The 17,442-nt window shown below is 48.6% G+C and overlaps 1 protein-coding gene across 3 annotated transcripts in view; it reads left to right on the forward strand.

Annotated features, from left to right (window-relative positions):
• The first annotated feature begins 444 nt into the window (after window positions 1–444).
• Window positions 445–17,442, forward strand: part of RUSC2 (RUN and SH3 domain containing 2) — a 47,003-nt gene continuing 30,005 nt past the window's right edge. For all 3 annotated transcript variants that reach the window (XM_082783105.1, XM_082783109.1, XM_082783108.1), the window contains exons 1-2: window positions 445–741; window positions 15,382–15,487. The gene's annotated coding sequence lies outside the window, so the exon portion shown is untranslated. The remainder of the gene's footprint in view (window positions 742–15,381; window positions 15,488–17,442) is intronic.

Genomic DNA, 17,442 nt, shown 5'->3' on the forward strand with positions numbered 1-17,442 from the left:
TGCCTAATTCTTGTAAAGAGCTGAATGCAAATCTATGCACTCCAACGTTTGTGCCTCTTTCAGTGGGCCACATAAAGAGTTTAAAGCCCCTGTAGCGTTGCCCAGCTCCCTGCTCCCCGCAGAGAGAGAGAGAAAAAAAAAAAAAAAGAAAAAAGAAAAAAAAAAGCCTCTTGGCAGCCTCAAGCTGTTTTTAAACGAGACAAATGCCTGGGGTGCCTGTCTGCCAGAGCCTCCAGCCTGTACATCGAGTCCCTTTTTAGCATGCTTCTCCCTGCCTCTATATCTGGCTCTGGTTCCTTGCTTGGGGAACGTGACCTCATCATTGTTTTGGTATTTCCAGTGATTCAGCCCGGTCTGGGGCAGGGAGGAGTCGTTCCTGGGGCGGGCGGGCGGGTGCTTGCGCGTTGCTGGAATTCCAGCATGGTGCAGCCCCAGCCCTTCCGCTGCCTTGACAGCTCTTCTCCAGCCCTCAGCTGATACTCTGCATTCCTGCCTGGCAGATGGCCTGGGCACAGCTGGGAGAGGCACCCCAGCTCCTGCTTTCGGGGCCGATGGGGATCTTTGCTGCCTACATGTCTTGGTGAGGGCGAAGGAAGCTGAGAGCAGTGGTGTGTGCGCCTGGGAAAGCCACAAGGAGCCTGCTTTAGGGGTGGAAAATGAGCTTTGCAGAATGCTTGTAACTATTTCCAGGCTGCAAGCGTCCCGTGATGAACTTAACTTCACAACAGCTGCAGGAGCTTGGTAAGTGTTATGGTGCTTCTTTCACAGGCGGGGAAACTGAGGCACGGGACGGGGTGGTGGTCTGCTTGAGATCTTACACAACTAGAGCTGGGAAAGTAAACTCCCACGAAGCGATGCTGACCGTGCCTGTCCTCTCTGGTACTGCCTGGATTCCTCCAGCGACCGTGGGCAGCAGGTCAGACCAAGGTGGAGCAGTGCTTGTAGGGAGGAGCAGCTTCCAAGGCAAAACGAGGCCAGGCTGTGCAGATGCCTAAACCCCATCTTCTGTGGGTATCACCTTCCTGAAGGCAAAGGGGAGAGCTTGCAGCCAGTATTCCCCAGCCGAGGTCAGTGGTCGTGGCAGGCTGTGGGTGCTGCGGGGCTCTCACTTGTGCCTCGGCAGGACTGCAGTTGCTGCCGATGCTGTAAGCCTTATTGCAGCTTTGATCTAAACACTCTCAGCTGCTTTATTTGAGCCTGGGTTGTTGTGAATGGTTTTAAAACTGTTTGGGACTATCCAGAGGTTAGCCATTCACTGGCTGAGACCACTTCGGCTGCATAAGCCACTTGGTTGAAGACATGGCTTCGGTGTTGTCTTGCTTAGCAGTGAGCCAGTCTGTCACTGTGCAAGAATAAATCATGAAGGCTCATCATGTTTGGAGAGGCAGCCTCTTTGGGGAGCCCCTATTGATGAACAGGTCCTTGAAGACCCAGTCCTGTCTTCAGTTTGTTTCTGACAGACTTGGGAATTGACACCTGGCACCAGATTTACTGTTGTTACATCATGAAGTTTTCCCTTTATTTTTGTGCAAGAGCATGCCAGAGCTGGGAGAGCATCCCATCCCAAACACAGCTGGGCTGTGCCGTGGTGGAGACTGCACCACGGAGGGGAAAAGCACAAAGCACCTTGCTCACTGTAGCCTGGGGAAGAGATATCAGCAGGTGCAGAGCAAGGAGTTTTAACCTCAACAACTGTCCTTCCCCTGTTTTCTGGGGACAGGAGACAGCAGGTGATGCAGCCAGGCTGCTCTCGTCAATAGGGAGTATTTTGGGCTGACTTAATGCCTGGCTAGCTGGGCCATGCTCGTAGGCATCACCAGGACATAGACCTGTTACACTGGGGTCCCTGTGCCCTCCTTACAGCTAGGTTAACAGTATTCACTGATGTGATTGACCTAAGTCAGCTGTTTTCAACCTTCTTCTTTTGAGGCTAGATGGTATTTTTTTCAGAGGAGATCTCCCCAGCCTTTACAGCATACCCATCAGTTGCTACCGAACTCTGTGGGCTCCCTGTTCTTTGTCACTGGTGGCTCCCAGAGGTCCCTGATGTGAACTGTGTGCCTGTCTGGCATCAGGCGTACTGAAAATAGGCTGTGCCCGCTGTGGTATGCACCCTGAAACAGTTCCTGCTCAGCCTCTTGCTGAGGTCTTTTAGTGGGTGGTAGCTGAAACCTGCTAAACCCCTCTACTGCTGTTTCCAGCTGTGGGGACAAAAAGCAAAGCCTCCAAACCCCGTGACACATTGCTGCTTTGCTGAGCTGGTCCCTATCCTCCCCATCTTCCTTATCTGGTCCAAGCTGCAATCCGGTTGATAAATTACCCTGAAATGGGAGGGAAAAGAAGAAACCTAGCAGGAGGTGCCAGAGGCAGTGAACTGGGTAAATCCCAGTGACCGGGGAGCCCCTGTGCATGGGGAGATGGACGGTGAGGGTAGACTGCTGCCCCACAAGCTGGCCTCACACACACACACAGATGGAGCAATGCTTTTCTTCCCAGCCATGATGTGCCACTGGAGCAGCATGTGCCAAGGAGGTGTGGGGCTGGAGTATCTCGTGTTGGGTGTAGGGTGGAAAACTGCGTTCCTGCTAGCAGTTGCTGTGCCTGGAGTTGTAGGATCATGGAGCTGGGCGTCCCCCTGTCCAGCAGCTGCCCTCCCATCCCGCTGCGGGAGCAGGCTGGCGGTGGGGTCGGCGGCACAGCCCCATCACACTGCCTTCTTTCTGAGCTCGCTGTAAATGGCTCTCTGTAACACGAGCCGCATTGCTGCTGTAGTCCTCTCCAGAGGGCATCTGTATTTACACTGGGGCTTTCATTAGCAATCCGGCTCTTGCATGGCCGGCAGCCCACAGCCCTCACTCGTCTCTCCTGCCCAGTTGCTCAGGGAGCAAGACGAGCACCCTGGCACCTCTGTCCCCGAGGAGAGGCAGGTGACTGGTGGCTGGAGGAGTCCCTGAGCCAGCTCCTGCCTGGAAGAAGCATGTTGTCAGTGCGCCCCACCATCCTGCAGCAACAGGGGGGGCTGCCTGCGGAGTTTCCCCCCACCCAGGCTCACTGATCCCCAGGACAGCGTGGGGACAAGCTGGGTTTGCTTTGGATGATCGCTGGCTCGGTGTGCTGTGTTCCTCCTGCTGCTCTCATGCAGTTGCTGCCGTGCCCGACTCCCGGCCACAGCGAGCTGAGCCTGACATCTGGGGAGATTGTGTCTGGCAAGGTAGGAGCTGATCCCTTCCAGCTGCTCTGCTAAAAGGGGTGTGATCTGTCCTGTCCCACCTGGAGAGAGTGCTCCAAGGAGCAGTGCATATCTGGTTTGATTCTGTATTCTGCTGTGGCTCTGATGACCAGGCGGTATGCTGCTACACAGGAACAAAACGCATACATCCACCTTGTTTTTACCTATACACTGGAAAATCAAACCCTGTCTCCCTTTCTGCTCCAGCATGGTGCTCTGATACCCCAGAGCCTGTCTCTCTTCTCTCTTCCTGTGCTGCACCCTGTGCATTTTCTACAAGTCGTGTCACCTGCTTCTCCAGGTGACAGTAGGGTCACTTTGGAAGTAGGGAGCAGTCTGGATGTGTCCTGGGAGAAGGGCAGAGGGAGAAGAGACTCACAGAAGACACAAACCAAGGAATTTCAGTAGGCTTGGAAATGGCAAGAGAGAAGCAAATCTTCTAGAATAACCATATAAAATTAGACAAGGGAAGAGCCTCCTTTCCCTGAATAGTCTCAAAAGGGTATCTTCTTTTTCCTTTAGTCCCCGAAGGTGGTGTGCTTTGCTATGGAAAGGCCTGAGGCTGCTGTTGTCCCTGGGGGCATTCTGCAGGTGATGCTTTCCTTCTGAGGACTGACCCGAGTAACAAAACCTGTTTTAGGGCCCCCTGCACCCCCAGTTCCTAACAGTTGAGGAGGGGAGGGAGGGGGCTTCCAACCTTCCCTCATTTGCGCACCCTGCTCTGCTGCCAGTGGGTGTATAAATAGTGCCCACAGCATACTATTTTGGTGACAAGCTTCTCGCAGGATTCATCCAAAGAGGTATGTGCACAAGTGTTAAAAATAACGCTAAGCCCTGCCCAAATGCTGGCGTCGGTTCGGGGATGGTGTTTTGGGGCTCTTCATAGAGAGCCCTGGCTCCTGGGTGGGTGCAGCAGTGGGGGGCCAGCAGGGCTCCTGCTGCTTCCCTGTCCTCACTGCCGTGCTGACCACAGGGGATGCTGACCTTCAGCAGATCTGCTGTTCCCCAAGAGGATGTGAGACTTGCACTTCTAATTAGGCTATTTGCTACAGAGCTTTCCCTGCATGTCCTGTGCATTATCTCTGGGTCTAATGGCAGGCACAATATCAGGAGGAGATGCCAGGAGGGGTTAACCTGCTGCCAGCTGCCTGCCACTGTCCAGATCTAGCTGCTCTTCCAATGTCTTGTGCCATAGCAGTGGCATATGTAGGCATTCTGGCCCTATATTAGGCTTATGCTGAGCTGGAGATTGGTTTAGTTGTAGAAGGCATATTAAATTATGTCGAATTATGTCTATATGTAGAATTAACATCTATAGCTCTGGACATCCTTGCTATCCATATAACCACGAAAAATAATTGCAAAATTCTGCCCTTTTAATGGGCTGGTTGGTGCCTCTAACTGGAAACCAGACCCCTCTGCAGAGACTGCAGAGATTCTGGGGAGCTGTGCTCCTGGGGCTATGTAAGAGCTCCCCATCCCACTGGGGAGCTGAGAGCTGCAGTTTGTTACCCTCAGGCTGGGTTTTGCCTGTTGATGCTCAAATCCTGTGCTAGGTATGTAATTCTCCTGCTCTCAGGCTGATGGAGCATCAGCCTCTCTCCTGTTTTCAGGTCATGTGGGCCAGAGCAGCAGACCCCCCTGCATTTTTGTGTATGGAGCCCAGAGCTCATAGAAATGCATCTTGGAGGGCTCGTGCTCAGAGAAGCCCCATCAGAAGACGCTCAGTCTTGTAGACAGGGGTTGTAGCTCTGCTGGTCTAATAATAATGCTGTGATGTGGCTTAATATGTGGAGCCTTCTGCATGGAAGAAGAGGAAAAGAGCGGAGACGTGCTGCAGTCATGGGGCAGTGCTTGGGCTAACCTATCTGCTCTGATTTGAAGGCAGATGTGTCGTGGGCAAGGAGACCACACTTGTGTTTCAGTGTCTGAAACAGAACTACAACATTAATCCCTCCTTATAGCTCCTAGGCCTCCGTATTTGTATCTCCAGATACATCTGTGCTCGTTTTGGCTTTGAAGAGGAAGGGCCAGATACTTCTCTAAATACATTACTTTCTGAAGGACTGGGTTTATTTTAAGCTGATACAGAAAATTGCTGTGAAAGCAGTGGGCATGCAAAAACTGCTGAAAAGGTCACAACTGCTGCTTGTCACTCCATGCTTCACCTCTTCTGATGTGGGGATACTAATCCTGGCGGTGTTCCCTGGGATGGAGGAAGGGTCCTGCTAGAACATGGTGGCCAGGAGTTTTCTCCAGCCGTTGCACTGAGAATTGGTGAGAGCACAGCAGCTGCTTGTGGTTTGGCTCTGGCTGTCTTATCTACTGTGCCCAGCTCTCACTTGCTCTCCTCCCCTTCTGGCCATTTAGCTGGGCTTCTCTTTTCCTTCTCTTTTCCTTGCTAAGGCTCTTGATGAGGTTGTGCACTGGTTGGAATGCTTTCTTAAGGGTTGCATTCAATGGAGTGCACTGAAAGTACAGACTTCAGAACTGTCCAGAGGTGGAAAAATATTACAGAGATGACAGAGATGAAAAGCGTCTTCCTCTTCCTTTTTTTTTTTTTTTCCTTTTTTTTTTTTTTCTTTTTTTTTTTTTTTTCCAGATATTGTGAGGCAGAATAACCTGCTCTGGGCTAACCTTCAATCAGGGGCATCCTTCTCTTCTATTCCTCTGCTCCTTCCTGCTCCTCTCCCATGTCCAGCCAACATATGTGGTCTCTGAGTCATCATCATTGCTGTTTATTATTAGGTCTGAGCCAAGGCACCGTGTATTATCATTACGGAGCTCCTGAGGGCACTTTCAGCGCTCTTTCCACCCTGGTATGCTCTTGTTCCCATGGCTGGAATGTGTCTGGGATGCATGGGGACACAAGACCTTCTTTGCCATCTTGAAGCACCTCTTTGCTGGCTGTTTGCTGATGTGTTTCTGTGAGGTGCTAGAGCACCACACCACAGTTTCCAGCAATTCCTGAAGTGCTAAGATATCTCCCTGGTGAGCATCACAGAGCATCATGCACCGTCTCTTTAGGCTACCTGAGGGTAGAGCCCTATTTCGGTCTGTCTACTGCAGTTGAAACTCAATGAGATTGTCAGGAGTCTCCTGTAACCTGCTTTGCCACCAACACCAGGTCACGGGCACTGTGTGAGCCCAGGCTTTGCCTCTACCAGCTTTTCCTTTCTATTTTAAAGAGCACGTCAGGATTTCCTCCCACGCCTGAATCCCCTTTATAGCATTTCCTTCGCCATGGGTCTTTTTCCATCCTGAGCAAAACTGCTGCACACAGTGCATGGACACATACCTCCCAGGTCTGGCTCTGTGTGCTCGTGTGCCTGTCTGCACAAGGACAGCTGCCTGCTGGGTGGAACGTGTGTGCAGAGGACACAGGCCTTGCACAACTGGCCACACTGCAGCTAGATGCTGCAGATTAGACTTTGTCCTGATTAAGCATACACCTGTAAGCACATAAAGCCAAAGGGTTGTTTAATCACGGGCTGACCTGACATGGGGACCTACAGTGCAGCTGATTGGCAGTCCAGTACAGCCTGCCCTATAGATGGGAAGAAGTCATAATCACCAAAGAGAAAGTTAGGAGGGTTATCAGCTGTGGTCAAGGGTCACCTTCAACAAGACCAAATTTATGAGCAATGTCTCTTCACTGTGGTGGATGAAACGAGGATGAATCCACTGGCTGAAAGCTGTTATTGAACTTACTCCATTTAGAAAAAACAAACTCGAGCATGTTTTTAATAGCTACTGGATCAGCTGGCATGGGATGCTTTTACACTCTCAGTCTTCACCTGTAGGTTTGCTGTGTCTTTCCAGAAGCATATTTCTCTTTTGCCAGGTATTCTACCTGAATAAACTGCTCTATGCTTTTAATCCTGCATTAGAGGCTTCCTGGTCCTCTGAGTCAAACAGAAATCATATGAGAATAAGACCTCCAGAAGTCATGCAATTACATCTTCCTAACCCAGGCATAGGTTACTCAGACAATGCCATTTCTCATGTTTCTTCACAGAATCACAGAATCACAGAATTTTCTAGGTTGGAAGAGACCTCAAGGTCATCGAGTCCAACCTCTGACCTAACGCTAACAGCCCTCCACTAAACCATATCCCTAAGCTCTACATCTAAACGTCTTTTGAAGACTTCCAGGGATGGTGACTCCACCACTTCCCTGGGCAGCGTGTATCTCACCTCTCTTGAGAAGCTCCCAGGGACTGAGACATCACTGCTGCATCCCATGTCTTTACAGTCCTGCGCCTTCCCTTCTTCAGTTTCCCCTACTGCTGTGGCACACAGAGTTGACCAGGATCCTGAGTTGGGCATTTCTTTGTCAGCAAACTCAGACAAAAAAAAAAAAAAAACGACAAAAAAAAAACCACCTTTCCAATTTCTCACACTAAGGGCTTATGAAAACCAGCAGGAATGCCTACCTCTAAATAAGTAAAGCAAAGAGCTTCTGAGACACACAGAACCATGCATAGTATGAAGAAAACCAGTCTTATCTCCTGACTGCTGTCTTTTTTTGGTGGAATAATGAATGTTTTATCTGTCATTACTGGTGTTTAACCTAAACTTCCCTCACTGCCTGTCAGGCAGCCTATTCCTGTTGCCCTGGGATGTGGAGAATGGCTTATTAACTTGTTTTTGGCAGCAGCCTTTTATGCATTTCAGAACTGCTTTAATGTACCCCGTAGTTTTCTACAGACAGCTAACCCACTTGCTTTGCATTTTACTCCTTTCTGTTTTTTGTTGCTGTCTTTAAACTGTCACCAGTTTGTCTATATTTTTGCCAGGCTGGTGGAAAGCTGGGACACGTACCAATGTTAGGTAGAGAAGGAAGATTACTCCATGTCTTGCGTATGGCATGCCTGTCCACACAGCCGGACTTATTGTTTGTCTGCTTCAAAGCAAAATGCCACTATTACTCAAGTTCAGCCTGTGATCTATGGTAACCACAAATCCCTTCTGAATGAGCAGGTCATGCATGATGATTATGGGTGAGGATGTGCAGTCTGTGCTGTGTGAGGTGTCATGGTAATGATTATAATTTATGTCCATTTGCTGTTTATGTACAGACCTTTTCCCTTCAGCAAACAGATGGTACAGACAAAGATTAAGAGACGACCACTCCATTTCAGTCAGCTGGTTAAATGCCCGAGAGGTGGACTGAGTCTCCAGGATTTAGTTACAAGCCTGCGATACACGGGCTTTTTAGCAGACGTTTTCAACAGCTCCCCCTTAAGTGTTTTGTCTCCTCTTTGCAGCTTTTCTAAGAACCTACTGGGATGTGGGTGTCCATGAACACATGCAGTCTTCTGTGTGGCACTGGCGTCTTATAATCTGCCACTCATGTGCTTCTGTGTTGCTGCTGAGGGACGGGTTTTGGGTGTACCTTCAATGGTCTCTTCTAATCAGAGCACTTTGCAGAAGTACTAAGGGTTGCTTTATTTAGCATTAAAACATAGCAAGCTGGGGCAGGTATCACTTCAGAGCATGTCAAGTTTGGGTGATAAATGTACAACCTTAGGAAACAAAGCAGTATAAACAAAATTAATATCACGCATCTCTAATAAATCAGCTGGTAGCTGTGTGATCCCTGGGTTTCATGGTAAAGGTGGGAGTGTTTGAGAGTGGGGAGATCTGCTGGAACACTTTGTGGTGAGCTGACAGCTCTCCGTGCTTGGCTTTTGTTGTTGCTCTGAGCAGCGATGGCAGAGAAGTGCACAGGCATGCGCAGAGGGAGGCGAGTGTGGGTTTTCTGCATGAAATCCAGAGCAATCTTCATACTTGCTGTTGCCTTGGAAGACTGGAATATTTATGACTCAGTACTAAAACAGGAGGCTTTTTCCATTCTTGGATGTGGCCTCTCTTGTGTCCAAGAGTGACGTTTTCCTCCTTTCCTGCTTGACCCTTTCCTGTTTGCTGTGCTACGTCCCACCCATTTACTGCCTCTGAGCAGAGGCTTGTTTGCAGTGCAGCCACCCTCACTTGGAGCCAGCCAGGCGATTCCCCTGCAGAGGGAGGGAAATGTCACTTCGGTGTACATCATGGGAACCAGAAGCAGCCACCTTTCTTGAGCAATGCTTGCTGTGTACGCAGCAGTCTCTGGTTGTGCTTAGTGTGCAGACAGCAAACCGTCTCAGGGCTGCACAGATTCAGCTCAGCCCTGCAGTTTCTCAGCTGCTGAGCTGGAAGTACACAATTTTTATTTGCGGTCAGAATATGAAGCAATGAGTACAGCAGAACTGTGGCTGCCAACCAGCTTCGACATATAATGTAGGAAATTAGGACTTTCTTCATGGCAGTGGGGAACTCATAGTTTATGGTGAACATGTATTAGTTAAAGTGCTTTAGGTGAATTGTGCTGTAGAGACAGGATTGTTCCCATTTTTGAAAATTGATTTTAACAGAAGTGAAACCAGTAACACCTTCATATCTGTTGTTAACATGGGCTGCTCAGATCAAGTGGTTGATTGTCAGATTAAAAGGTGTATCTTTTTTTGGTAACAATACCCCTTCTATTTCTTTGCCAATGTTTTGATTGGAGAAAGAGTTTTTATTCCCAGTCAGTGTATCATCAATATTTGAGTACATGCTTGAAGAAACAGCATTGCTGTTACAGCTCAGCTCCTCCTTCAGGCACTTTGAAATCTCAGGGTGCATTAGTTACATCCAGGTTTTGCTTTAATTTAAAGTATGCTGTACAGCTTTTTGAGCTTTGTTTATCAGAATGAAGCTGAGACTACAGACAGAAATTCAGGAACTGTTCCACTGTTTCTGTCCTGATTTCCCTCTGTCTAAAAATGTTTGCCTATTTCTTTGCCTATTTCATGCTCTCCTGCATGGGGAGAGCTGAGTATTAGGGCTGAAAGATGGGCACTGGCATTCTTGGATCAATTCTTCCTTCCCCACAGCTTTCCAAGGATTCAAATCTCCTTCTTGCCCTGGTCTCCCACATGTAAAATGCTGATAGTAGCTCTCTCCTGGAGGAACAGTATGAGCATACTGGAATGCTGGGCTGCAGGGGACTGGAGACAGACAAGCTGGTTGTGGGCTGGATTTGGATTTCCCGTAGCCATCTCAGTATTGTTGAGGTATGTGGAACTCAGCCCAGCCCAGTGGGAGCCATGCCAGAGCTAGCCCTATCTGTTAGTTGTGACTTTTTATGGAGCTTGTAACCGTCTCCATTCCTGGGCAGTAAGGCAGCAGCCGCTAACATTAGGAAGGATTCAACCTCAGTACACAGAAGAAGAAAATCACTATAGTGATTTGGATGAAGAATCCACCTAGCCCAGTATTTATTTCTCAAGAGGTTGCAGGTGGTCAGCTAGTGATGAGTGAGAGCAAGGCAAGCAGATACGATATCTCAATAATCTTTTTTTTTTCAGGGATTTGCTAAGTCTGTTGTATTTTATCTGTTTAGTAACCTGAAATGGATCTCTCAAGTGCTTGTCCTGATTCCCCTTGAATGCATGTGGACTTCTGACTTCTTCAGTCAATAATGCCCTTTGCTGAGAGGTAATGAGCAGCAAACAGGCTAAAGGAAGAGTAACCAGAACATTGAAAGAGGAACTGCTGGTCTGAAGGGAAGTTGTTGATATAGAATAGCCCTGAAATAAAAGCTATTTAATGCTCTGAGCACTAAAAAATAATATTGCTAATGATGTTTCCTAAACACAGAGTCAAAAAGCCTCATCAATTCAGAAGCAGTTTATGGTTATTCAGCAGGAAGAGCTGGGATGACCTTAAGGAATAATACAAACAGGAACTGGGTAGTTCATACTTGCATGGTTGTGTGCATGAGAAATGAACAAAAAGTTCAGCTACAGCTAGGAGCTCATTGGGGAAAGTGAGAGAGATGGAGAAAAACCCAGGGTCTTTCAGTGACCTTCAGGATATCTGTAAGCAGCCATGAAAAGATAAATGTCATCCACTGCGACATATTAGAAAATTATTTGTTCCAGAGAATAGGGACATTTTTGTGTTTTAAGGCATGGTGAGATCTGGCTTGGAAGATTGTCAACATTTCCCATCACACTCTGAAGACTGTATTTAAACTGGGTCATGTCCAGAGAAGGGTTACTTATGATCAAAGCATGGAAAGCCTATCTAATGCAAAGTGATTAAAGAAATGGGATGATATAACTTTAAACACAGTCTGGATAAATGCTGACGTTAAAGATAATTTTTGGAACAGGAGTGAATAGGGGTGAGCAACACATGCATAAAGATAAGCCAGAAATTTAGAGAAGGTTCTTAAACATCAGAGAAGTGAATTTGGGAATTAATTCTGTTAGGCAATGGTTAGCAAACAAGAAATATTCTTTTTTCTTTTTTTTGGGGGGGGGGGTGTGGTAAAAAGCAGCAAAACTTTCTCATTTCAAGCCAATTTCTGATTTGGAGGTGTGACTCTGCCTGGGGTTGCTAGCCCTGAATAAATCACTACTGCTGTTCTGGGCCATATGCAGGTCTTGCTGGGGCAAGAGCACCATGGGGTGGGTGCCTGGTGAATCCTGCTGTTACAATTGTGTCTGTGATTTGCACAGCCCCACAGGCTCCTGTGCCTCTGTCCTGAGACCTGCTCTGGAAGGGAGACCCCATTGCTCTCTACAGCGACCTGAAAGGAGGTTATGGGGAGCTGGGGGTTAGCCTCTTCTCTCAGATAACCAGTGACAGGACTAGAGGGAACAGCCTCCAGTTGCACCAGAGGAGGTTCAGGTTGGAAATGAGGAGACATTTCTTCTCAGAAAGAGCAGTCAGGCACGGGGACGGGTTGCCCAGGGAGGTGGTGGCATCACCATCCCTGGGGATGTTCAAGGAAAGGTTGGACGTGGTGCTTAGGGGTAGGATTTAGTGGGTGACGTTGGTGGTAGGGGATGGTTGGACCAGATGTCTTGGAGGTCTTTTCCAACCTTAATGATTCTATGATTCTGTGATTCTATGAAGGCAGGCTCAGCAGGGATCGATAGGTGGTCCTCTGGGGAGAATGTGGGAACTGAGAGGTCAGGCACTAGCATGACACCACCGTGTGCTTTCCTCTGTCTGGTTGGATTTTTGACCTGTCGTTCAAGAACTCCCATATTTGTTCCCACTTCACAGCGAATAGAAAAATTGTCAAGTGCACATTGGTAACGATTAGCCTGTATTGATCTCTGTGTTTGAGAGAGAAATGTTCTTTGACCTCAAAGAGCAGGGCTTGCAAGAATGAGGAATGATTTTTTTTTTTTTTCCTTTTTGAGGACTTTTTATAAAGTTTACAGCACTCCCTGCTTTCCTGATGGCCTGTGTGTTCTGTTGCTCCTTGCTCCAGGTGAGGAGGACCATACTGTTGGTTCAGCTGCAACCAATATCCCTCTGTCTGGCATTCCTGAAACAGCTGGGATGGTGGTGGATGGGGTTGCCTTGTCTCAGAGATCCAAATTTCTGCCACAAACAGTTAGCAAGGTGGAAAGGCAGTGAGCTGCTCATGGATGCTCATGGGAAAGAGCAGTAATGTCTTTCCTTCCTGTGACTGTTCTACAAATGAGGTCGCTGTGGCCTGGGCATGTCCTCGCAGCTTTTGCTGTGAAACTGCAGTGAAGGTGGGAAGGTTTCTTCCTGTTAGTACATGAGGTTAGTACTGACCTTAGTGACTGATTCCTGCATGGTACTTGAAGGCAGATAAAGATACTCCTGCCAAGGCAGAATTGAGCTGGGCTTTTTTTTTTTTCTTTCTTTTCCTGTGGTACTCTGTTCATGTCCTGGTTGCTGTCAGGAGAACAATGTGCTGCAGGTACGTGTGGGTCATACCCAGCATGAGTACAGCACACAGGGCTCCCTATGAAGGGAGCTCTGCTGCAGCACAGCACTGGGAAGGGGATGTGTCTCCTCATGTGCAATTCATGGGTGGGAGAAGGCGTCATGCATTCACTTCTCATCCCTTTGGAGCAAGGGGGAATGAGGTGAGATGGCAAAACCCCTGCCCCCCAACTGGGATGCATATAGGTAATAAGATTAATGTTTCTTGATAAGCCAGAGGCATATCTGAGGCCACACGAGCACGGGGAAAGTGCTGAACTGAATAAACATGATGGGGAGGAGAGCACAGATGTTTATGTAGGGAAACAGTTGAAAAGTCATGTTTCCAAGGGAGTCCCTTGCCTGCTGCATTACTGCCTCTGTTTTTTTTAACAAAACAGCCCCAGACTCCATCAGCCTTGGCGTGCGGATCTGCCCCTCGAGGGAGGCATTCGCTTTGGTCAGTCGGTCAATGCCAGCGTCCCGTGGTGGGGACAGGGAGGCGGGCAAGCGCTCAGCCTGCCAGCATTTCTGCCGCCTCCCTCAGCGCTGGCAAGGCCCGCGGAGGACTGGGGAGGGCACCGACATAGTTTCCATTCTCCTCTCTGCTGTGGGAACGAGTCTCCTGGGTAACAAGCGTCCCTTGTTTTGCTCCGAGCCCGCGGCTGGGCCTGGCCACCTCCTTCCTCCCTGTTCTGGTTGAGCGGGCCGGCGGCGCCTGCTGGAGCCAGCCTTGGTTGGCGCTGACAGCACAGTGGGATGGGTCTCAGTGGGTCTTTCTGGCATGGCTTTTTACATCCACCTATCCAGGGGCAGAAGCTTCTTCAAAGTACTGTGTGGCCTTGTTTTATTTGTTTTATTTGGTTGTCACTCTGAGTGCATCGGGCCCTTGATGGTTCTTCCTTTCTTTGCCCTGTGCATCTGTGTGACATTTTCAGCTGTTCTCTGACTTGCCTGTCCCCTCTGTTTTGGAGGTGGGTTTCGGCTTGTGGACATAGAGCTTCTTCCTCCACAGGTGCTTGGCTTTTTGTTTTGCCAAGCACAGGGCAGTGGCTCTGGGAGCAGTGATGGTGGCAGTGATGTCCCTCCAGGATGGCTCCCTCAGAGGAGCTGCTCCAGTGCTGGGATTATCTCCCCTGAAACAGCCTGGAACACATCTGGGTTTGTGGGATGTGTGGTTATGCCCAGATGTGACAAAAATAAATAAATAAATAAATAGATAGATAGATAGATAGATAGATAGATAGATAAATAAATAAATAAATAAATAAATTACTGCACTGGGGAGGAAGGAGAGGGCTTCAGGTTCTATCCAGAAGAGAAACCCTAAAGGAGCCACACGTGTCCCTGCTGTGCCTCATAAGGAGCTGCACTGACTTGCATATGGAGCAGGTTGTGGCTTTGGTGAAAGGGTGTTCCTTTGGTGAAAGGAAGGGGGTGAAAAAATCCTTTAATGTAGCCTTGGAAAACAGGAGAGCCTGGCCTTTTGCAGGTGGCAATGCTTTGTTTCAGGAAGGAGGGTCTGCTGTGGATTGCTTTGTGGGCATGCGAGGATTTAGTCCAGGTTATGGGTAGCATGATAATCACAGGCTCTGCTTAAGAGTTGCTGGGATTTGGGCTTGAGATTCCTTGTGACAGCCTGGACTTCAGACATCTTGTCACTGTGAGGTATTTGACACTTGTCAAGGTGCTTGTGGCTGCCTCTCACTCTGAGGATGATTGTGTTTCAGGGACACTGTGTAGGTGCCGTTGATGAAGCTCTCTAAGACAATGCACTACAGAAATGTAAAAGAAGCTTCAAGAAGCTTCTTGTAGTTTTCCTGATCTTTCAGTGTTAAGTCCTCCCATCCTCCTCCTCCTCCTGTGCATTACTTTGCAGTTTTATCGCCAAGGGCTCTGGCTGCCATTATCAATTGTAGAAACACAGCAGTCTGGTTCCTTTTGCTTTCATTTACAAAGCCATAAGAGATCAGACAGCTTGCAGTCATGCAGCATCAGAAACCCAAGCTCATCACCTAATAAGATGCTTCAGCTCTGTCCTATGGCATAGGCTTTGATTTTATGCTTCTCCTCCTGCTACCTTCCTGATTTCCCTGTTCCTGTAAGAATCAATCCTCCATCTTCCAGCCTGATTTGTTCTCTCCCTTCCTCTCTTTCTCTGCTCCCTCCTATGCCCTCCCTTGTCTGAGGTCCCACAGGGACTGGTTGCAAGCCGGAGTGGCTGTGCTGTGGGCATGCTTGCTCCTTCACACGCAGCAACGTCACAGCAGCAGCAGCAGGAGCATTGGAGATGTGATTGCGCAGACCCTCTGCATTGCCAGGGATGCAGCTGTAACAAAAAAAAATAATTGACTCTGTGTTTCCCACAGCATCCTGGTGAGAGAGCACGGAGCCCACTGGAATCAGAGTGCTCAGCGCTGCCGGAGCGGAGCGTGTGCAGGGAGAGGAGACGGGGAGCAGAGGATCTGTGGAAAGGTGAGATGGAGAAATGAGCGGGGTGGGCATTTGCCTTACTGATGGTTTTCAGACCGTCCATTGTCCTGTGAAGCGGCTGGCTTGCTTGTTTCTGCAGAGATTGCCAGCTACCCAATGAAGCTTAAAGATTTTAGGATCGCTTTGTCTGTTCAGAGGCTGCGTTGCTTTGGAGCTGTCGTGATTATAATTATGCAAGGGAGTGAAGAGGCTGGTATTGCTGTGCAGAATGCGTGTTTGTCCATTGTGGCTCTGAAATAGCGGTTGTCACGTCCGGGGCTGGTTGTGCAGAGGCGATCCGCATTTCTCCCCAACAGTGCTCTCTTGGTGCAGTCGCACAGCTCTCCATTGTGTCTGCCATGACAGCCGAGCCCACACGGATTGTTGTGGTCCCACGAGCTGTCACGCTCTCTGTGCATCCCCGGCGGTGATGCTGCTGTGCAGCTCAAAAGCTGTTTTGACAGACAGCATTTCCATGAAAAGGCAGAAACAAAGGACGCGAGCGCAGGAAGGGCTGCTGTCATTATGGCTTTTGGCTTTTTAAAACAAATTCGTTCTTTCTTCTTTTTTAACACGAGTAAATCAATTGCTCAGAAGGCATTAGGATAAAATAGTGTGGCAGGTAAAACCTTGCTCATCTAAAAAATGATACACCGGGATCTGTGCAGACTGGAATCCTTTGTGTTGCCCAGGGTGTGTCTGTGCTGGCTGTGTAAATGAATGCTTTCTCCCTGCCTCTTTTTGCCGATCAGATGAGAAAGGTTATCTCAGAATGAAGGAACTGCTATTTTTAATTACTGAGATGAGTGGTCTGGGCTGGGTACCAGTTACTAGAGCTTAATTACATGGTTCTGTTATAACCAAATCCATCTTTTCCCTCCTCCCTGCCTTCCTCCTTCTTTTCCCTCCCCCACCCCCTGCACAAATCGTTCCATCAAATTGCTGCTGCACATGCAAAAGGAGAAGAGCTTGAACAAAGAGAAGGATCTATATGGGAAAGGGATATGGATTGATCAGGATGACAGTTAGTGAGAACAATAAGGCAAAGGTACGGAGGAATGATTTGGGTATCTGCGATGCAGTGACGTGGCTGTAGGGGAACGTATACATGGGCATGTAGTAATGTAAGTAAATAAGCAAACAGAAGATGCAATCTTTTGGGCTTATGGAAAATGCTGAGCATGTGGGGTTGCAATTGTAGGTGTTTGGGAGGAACGTGGTGTTAATGGAAGTGACATTAACATTGGCTATTGAGAAACAGATCATACAGGGACTGGATTGATGGGTGTTGTAAGGGTGTGTGGAGTATGGGGGAGTATAGAGATCTTCTGCATTTATTTTTTTTTTTAACCTCCAAACACCTAGAGCCTTGCCTAACAGTGCTGCTAATAAGTGAGCTTGGCACATTTAACCTCTTCACAAAACCCTTCTGCAGTGTGCCAGCTTGGCAGAGTGCTTGGGGCAGCTTAGCATTGAAATGACCCAAGAGTAGTTCAGATAAAGCATCTTTAGGCCTGTCAAGTGCCACAGGATGGTAGGGATCATATAGATAAAGTGGTGAGTGTTTGGCAGAGCTATAGAGGAACCTTGGAGCGGAAAAAGCAGGTGCGAGGAGCATTGCAGAGCTAGAGGAACAGAAAGCTGTGGGTCAGAGACACACAGGGCACAGGGGAGGAAATCTGGCTTCGTGGTCAGGGAATGTAAATATGTTGTTTGTGGTATCATTCTCCAGCCTCTCTCACTGTGTTCCCTGTGTGCATCCCCACCTGGTTTGTTGAGACAGGCGCGATCCTCAGCACAGCCTTTTCTGCAGCAGTTGTCTGAAGAAACCATTTCACTGCTGCAGATTCTCAGACAGTCGTTCCCTCCCCATCCCTCTCCATCCCCCTCCATCCCCCTCTCTGTGTCCCCAGGCCTCCGTCCCATTCAGCCTGATGGAAGTGGGTACTGGGAAGTGC

The sequence above is a fragment of the Aythya marila genome (genome assembly GCF_965140915.1).
Source record: "Aythya marila genome assembly, chromosome: Z".
NCBI classification, from domain to species: domain Eukaryota; kingdom Metazoa; phylum Chordata; class Aves; order Anseriformes; family Anatidae; genus Aythya; species Aythya marila.